Genomic DNA, 7,438 nt, shown 5'->3' on the forward strand with positions numbered 1-7,438 from the left:
AAGATAGGATTTTGAAACAAAATATGAAGAGAGTTTACTTTAGAACAAGAAAGTTGCAAATCCTTCAAGCCTGAGGTCATAGTATGAGGAAACCTCAAAAAACATAAGACAGAACTAATAGCATTAGAACCACCTTTGCTACATTCTTTCCTCCACATGGAGTGCTCTTTCCTCAACCTCTCATCCCAAAGCTCATAATTTAATGTGTAAGTTAGTTATTTTTGTTGATGGCTTATCCCCTGTTTATACTGCAAACTGAGGACAAAGATCATGTCTGACTCATCTCTGTATTCCTGGTTAGTCTAGCACAAAGACTTTTTATGTTTGTTGAATGAATAAGTGAGATAATGAATTTTAAAAAACTAAATGTTTAAATAATGCATGAATAAATAAATAAACAGTGCTGATTACAGAGTCTCTTTCCAGTGTACTAAGATTTTGGTCTTCATGTATAGTGTTTATGGGCCCTATAAGTGTGCAAATAAAGAAAATATACACCTGGGGATTATAATGTTGGCCAAGTCTGAAAGTAGTTATGAAAAAAAAAAACACAACAAGGTTTGGAACAGTAGCATTTTAATTAAACTACTTAAAAAAGAAAGTGGATGACAACATTTTATATGAGGGCAACCTAAATCTGCTCCAAGCTCTCCTTATAAAAACAGAACCATTCAAGAAGTAGATGAAGCCATGCCTAACACTCAGAGATTTCTAATACAAATTTCAAGGTTATCAAAAGTTGGAAAAGACACTTTCCACACTAGAAACTAAGAATTTGAACTGCTTTATGAAAAGACCATGACTTGTGAGGACTGGCAAAGGGAAAGAATACCCATCTTGGCTGAGGTTTATCAAATGAAATATGCTTGACCTTACAATCCCCTTCTTAATTCTGACTTCATTTATTTATCCAGCTTGAATCTGTTGTTAATTTAGTTTTCTGACTTGACCCCCTACTAAAAGAAGAAAACACTGACAGGCCAACACACATTTCAGTCCACTTGGCAGTTCTATTCCTCAATATAAATTATTAAATTGGCTTTCTCATAAAAATCCATCCTTTGTGATTTTGGGTCCACAGCATGAGCCAGTTTTCCTAGGGTATGATTATTTTCTGGACAAAGAAAGTTCCAGACTTGTTGAGCTTTAAAGCCAAACCCTGAGACAGAAGAAGAAAAAGATCCTTTTCCTGATAATTAGCTGTTGTCACTACCTCCCACCTTCATTTCACAGAAAAAAAACTTAACATTGCTGAGAAAACTTGCCAGCTTACCTCATTTCTCTTTTGCATGCAAGTATTCTCTCTTTTCATTGGTCCTAAAAAGGGAAGAAAAAGTTGCTCAGAAGTCAGTGACCCAGTTTAGGCAAAGACAATTTCAACTCAGATAAAGTTTTGAGTATTAATTAAAAGGAGTAAACCTGTGGACAAACCAAAAAAGCTGATAACTGAATTATCAGTTTTTTGGTTAATTGAATACAACCGACAGCGTAGGAATCAACATCAACTCAAAGTAATTAATATTCAGTCATAAGAGTCTAAAAATAGTACATATTTCTTATTTTGCCCATAGTTCTGACCTCCTCTCTTCCCTGTATATATCCCCTTAAAGTTTATTTTTTTCATCAAGATAAAAAGCTTCTTTTTTTATTATTATGTTAATCACTGTACAATACATCATTAGTTTTTGATGTAATGTTCCATGATTCATTGTGTATAACATCCTGTGCTGCATGCAATATGCGCCCCCCTTAATACCCACCACAGGGCTATCCCATCCTCCCCCCCTCTAAAACCCTCACTTTGGTTTCCAGAGTCCATAGTCTCTCATGGGTCATCTCCCCCTCTGTTTCCCCTCTTCATTTTCCCCTTCTTTCTCCTAATGTTCTCCCTGCTATTCCTTATGTTCCACAAATAAGTGAAACCATATGATAATTGTCTTTCTCTGTTTGACTTATTTCACTTAGCATAATCCCCTCCAGTTCCATCCATGTTGATGCAAATGTTGGGTAATCATCCCTTCTGATGGTTGAGTAATATTCTATTGTATATATGGACCAACAAAAATTGACAAGGCAAGAAACAACAAATGTTGGAGAGGATGCGGGGAAAGGGGAACCATCTTACACTGTTGGTGGGAATGCAAGTTGGTACAGCCACTTTGGAAAACAGTGTGGAGGTCCCTCAAAAAGTTAAAAATAGAGCTACCAAAATAGAGCTATGATTCGGCAATTGCACTACTGGGTATTTACCCGAAAGATACAGATTTCGTGAAAAGAAGGGCCATATGCGGGGCACCTTGGTGGCATAGCGGTTATGCGTCTGCCTTCGGCTCAGGGCGTGATCCCGGCGTTATGGGATCGAGCCCCACATCAGGCTCCTCCGCTATGAGCCTGCTTCTTCCTCTCCCACTCCCCCTGCTTGTGTTCCCTCTCTCGCTGGCTGTCTCTATCTCTGTCAAATAAATAAATAAAATCTTTAAAAAAAAAAAAAGAAGGGCCATATGCACCCCAATGTTCATAGCAGCAATGTCCACAATAGCCAAACTGTGGAAGGAGCTCTTCAACAGATGAATGGTTAAAGTTTATTTTTAACTGATGAGTCATATCTTCCCTAGGCTGGAGTAAAATTATGAGTTGGTGCTTTAAAGGCTTTTGGCTGTTCTTCAACAGTATAAGTAGATTAGCAGTGATAGCTATCTTTAAGGACATTATTCATTAAAATATACTGTTTTTTTAGGACAACACAAGACTACTACCTGATTTTGGTATTATGACCAACTAAATATTTCCTAAGCAATTTGTTTGATTTGATTTGATTCTTATGGATACTAAAAATTGGTCACATATGTCTTTTTTACATAGTCTGCTGGAGAATCTAGAACTAATTTACAGGCTACTGGTAGCAAGTTTGGAGATCTTTTTATGGTAATTTTTATTATCATCGTTCATGGCTCTACTTTTATGTTTTTGCTCATTTTCTCTTTATTATTTTACACTTAACATTTATTTATATTATCTTGCTATAGTATGCAGCATTTTAAATGATTTTCAATCCTTCCTGGAACAATGGTGGAAGAAATAATTTTTTAAAAAGAGTGCACTGTGATTTCAATTCCTTTTGTGTTACAACTAATGAATATTAATTGCTTTAGATAAGCAGTCTTCAACAGTCTCCCATATCTGGAGAGGAAATAATGGGGGAGATAGCAAAGTAGGTGGACCATAAGCTCACCTCATCCCATGGATACAACTATATAACACTCACATCAGTGTATATAACCCGGAAAATGTTGCAAAGATTGGCAGAAAAAAACTTCACAAAAGGTAGAGAAGAGGCAACATCAAAAAAGGTAGGAATTGTAAATATGTGGTTTGGGAGTGAAGTCGACCATGGCAGTCCATGCTTAGGAGGAAGCTGGTGGCACAGAGAAGGGTGAAAAACACTATCACACAGGGAGTGTGCATGGGGAAGACAAATCCCCAAAATATTTAGTCTTGAAATCAAGAGGGAGAGAGGAGCCAAATTTCATGAATTCTGAAGCAAGACTTAAAGTCTAGAACTTTAAAAGTCATCGGGGTTAGCTCTGAATGAGCCTGGAGGGCATCGGGAAGCTGTATCCCAACTCTGAAGAGAGAGCACAAAAAAACAGCCAGGGGAGCTAGAGCCTTTAAGCAGAGTTTGAAAAATGCCAGAGGCAGACAGGAAATATAGTTATTTACTCATCTCAGTGTGGCCCAGAAAGGCAGAGATCATGGGACGACCCTTCCAGGAACAAAGTAGCTGGCAAATGACATTTTCTTCCTCTGCACTTCAGTATAAACCCACAGCCACCTGAGAGAACAAGCTCAATGCCAACAATCTCTACCTAATTTGCTTATAGCAAGTTCCATGCCCCCATGCTTCAGCAAATCTGCCCTTCCCAGTCACTCTTGCCTCAGTCCCAGTGCTGCAAGTTCCTTTCCCCCAGAAGACCTGCATAAACCCCATCAACAACTTGTCTCCCAAACCATGAGTTTTGTGAAAACTCAGTTCTGGTGACAGTGGCAGCAGCAGGTCTTATTTTGCAAACAGGCTAGTGCACACCTTCTTAAAACGTGCTCCACCCAGATGGGGAAAAAATCTGCCCACAATAGGAAAAGAAAGGCTCTGAAGACCACTGAACTGAAGGAGAAAGTGACCAGGATTCAACAGGAGGGCACATGCAACATACATAGGGGATACTCCCTGAAGCACCACATCCTGGAAAACAGGTGGCACTACACTGAAGGGAACTACAAGACCCCTTCCTCATAAAGCCATTACCTTCAAGAACAGGAGATGTAGTTGACTTTCTTAACACTCAGAAACAGACACAAAGACTTAGACAAAATGAGGATACAAAGAACTATCTCCCAAATGAAACAGGACGAAAGCACAGCAAGAGACCTAAGTGAAACAGATATAAGTAATAAGTGTGATAGAAAATTTGAAGTAATGATCATAAAGATACCAAGAGTGGAGGACATCAATAAGACTCTTAATAAAGAGATAACACGAATTAATCACAGATGAAGAACACAATGAATGAAATTTAAAATACACTTGATGGAATAAATAGCAGGCGAGATGAAGCAAAGGAATGAATTAATGGACCTGGAAGGCAGAGTAATGGAAAGTAATCAAGCTGAAAAAAATGAAAGCAAAAAATTGAGCAAAATGAGAGTAAACTAAGGGAACTCAGTGACTGCATCAAGCATAATAACATTCATAGTATAGGCCTCCCAGAAGAAGAGCAGGAAGAGGGGGCAGAAAATTAATTTGAAGAAATAATAGCTGAAAACTTCCCTAATCTGGGAAATCCAGGAGGCACAGAGACCCCTCAAAAAAAAAAATCAAACCAAGGAGGTCCACACCAAGAGACATAGTAAAGGAAAAAAAATATAAAAGCAACGGAGAAGACAGTTACATATGTGGGGATCCTCATAAGGCTATGAGCAGATTTTTCAGCAGAAACGTTGCAGCCCAGGAGAGAGTGGCATGATATATTCAAAGTGCTGAAAGGGGAAAATCTGTAGGCAAGAATACTCTATCCAACAAGGCTATAATTTAGGATAGGAGGGATGAAGATTTTCTCAAACAAAAAAACTAAAGGAGTTCATGACCACTAAATCAACCCTACAAGAAATAATAAAGGGGGGTGCCTGGGTGGCTCAGCTGGTTGAACATCTGACTCTTGATCTCAGCTCAGGTTTTGATCTCACCATTGTGAGTTCAAGCCCCATGTTGGGCCCCATGCTGAGCATGGAGCCTACTTTTTAAAAAAAGGAAAGAAATAATAAAAAGGACTCTTTGAGTGGAAAGAAAAGACAATAAGTGAAAGCATGACATGTAAAAAAACCCACAAAAACAGTAAAAATAAATATTTCTGTAAAAATCAAGGTATGAATAAAATAAAATGATGTAAAATATGACACCATATACCTAAAACATGGAGGGAAGTAGAGGAGTAAAGAATGGATTCAAATGTAAGTGGCCATCAACTTCATATAGATTGCTATATGCAGAAAGTGTTATCTACAAACTTAATGGAAACCATAAATCAAAAACCAGTACTAGATATGCAGAGAATAAAGAGAAAGGAATCTAAGTATACCACTAAAGAAAGAAAGAAAAAAAAAGACCCAAGAGAAGAAAGGGTCAGAGAAAAACTCCAAAAACAACCACAAAACTAGTTTAAAAAAAAAGTGGCAATAAATATGTATCCATCAATACTTACTTTGAATGTGAAGTAGGAAGATGGTGGCAGAATAGGGGCACCCTAGGCTCACCTCATCTCACAAATACAACTATATACCTATCAAATCATCCTAAATACTCCAGAAATTGTGGTGAAGACTGGCAGAACAAACACCACAACTGAAGGTAGAGAAGAAGCCAATTCAAGGAAGGTAGGAACTGTGGAGACAGTTGGAGGGAGCCACAGTTGTGAAGAAGGGGGAGAGACAAACTAGCACACAGGGGACCACATAGGATAAATCCCCCACAGCAATTAGTTTGAAAAGTAAAAGGGGGTGAATATCATGAATTCTGGCAACTAGCAGAACTTCAACCCTGGAGGCATAAAAGTCGGCAGGCTTGACCAGGATAGAGCCCAGAGGGCACTATGCTGATCTTGGTGAGTAGGCAGGTAAACAACCTGGGGACATACAGCATGGAATCAGCAATCTGAAGAGCACCTGGGTCACATGGTGGGGAAGTTATTCGTTCATCTTGGAGCACATCCCAGAGAGAAAACATTCATGGACACACCCCTCTGGGAACAAAGGAACTGGCTAATGCCATTTCCCTCTCCCATTATTTAGCATAAACATAAGGCAACCTGCAAGAACCACCACAGTGCCAGCACTGTCTTACTAACTTGCTTACACCAAGAGCCCCGCAACAAACACTCCAGCAGAACTGCCATTCCCAGTCATGCTTGCCTTAGTCCCAGCACAGTGGGCCACTCCCCAAGAAGACCAGCCCATACTCCTGCGCACATTGCATCTCCTGATGTAGATTTGTGGAGTCTCAGTTCCAGTGGCAGTGGGGACAGGTCTCATTTCACAGAAAAGAGCACACTTACTTAAAACACACCACATCCAGGCCATGGACAAAACACTGGCCATTATAGGCAAAGACAGTCTCTACAGATGACTGGCATGAAAGATGAAGCAACCAGGACAAAACAGTAGAGCACAAGCAGCAAGTTTGGAGACACTCCCAGAAATGCTAGGCCCTGGGGAACAGTAAACACTACACATCAGGGAACTACGGGACCTCTTCTTCACAAGGCAATAACCCTCAAGATCAGAAAATGTAGCTGACTTTCCTAATGCACAGAAACAGGCACAGAGACTTAAAGAAAATAAGAGTATAGAGAAATTTATTCCAAATGATGAACAGGACAAGTCAGAGATCTAAATGAAACAGATATAAGTAACATGTCCAATAGATAATTTAAAGTAATGGTCACAAGGGTATTCGCCGGACTTGAGAAAAGAGTGGAAGACATCAGTGAGACATTTAATAAAGAGATAATGAATAACATAGCAGAGATAAAGGCTTAATAAGCAAAATGAGAAACACACTTGATGGAATAAACAGCAGTCTGGAAGAAGCAGAGGAATTAATTACCTAGGAGTCAGTGTAATGGAAAGTAATCAAGCTGAACAAAAGAGCGAAAGAAGAATTATGCAATATGAGAATACACAGGGAACTCGGTGACTCATAAATGTAATAACATTTGTATTAAAGGGATCCCAGAAGGAGAGAAAAGTGGGCAGAAAATACATATGAAGAAATAAGAGTTGAAAACTTCCCTAATCTGGGGAAGGACACAAATATTCAGATCCAGGAAGCAGAGACTACCCCCATCAAAATCAACAAAACCACCTCACTACCAAAACATATTGTAAT

This window comes from Ursus maritimus (assembly GCF_017311325.1).
Source record: "Ursus maritimus isolate PB19 chromosome X unlocalized genomic scaffold, ASM1731132v1 scaffold_X1, whole genome shotgun sequence".
Taxonomy (NCBI): domain Eukaryota; kingdom Metazoa; phylum Chordata; class Mammalia; order Carnivora; family Ursidae; genus Ursus; species Ursus maritimus.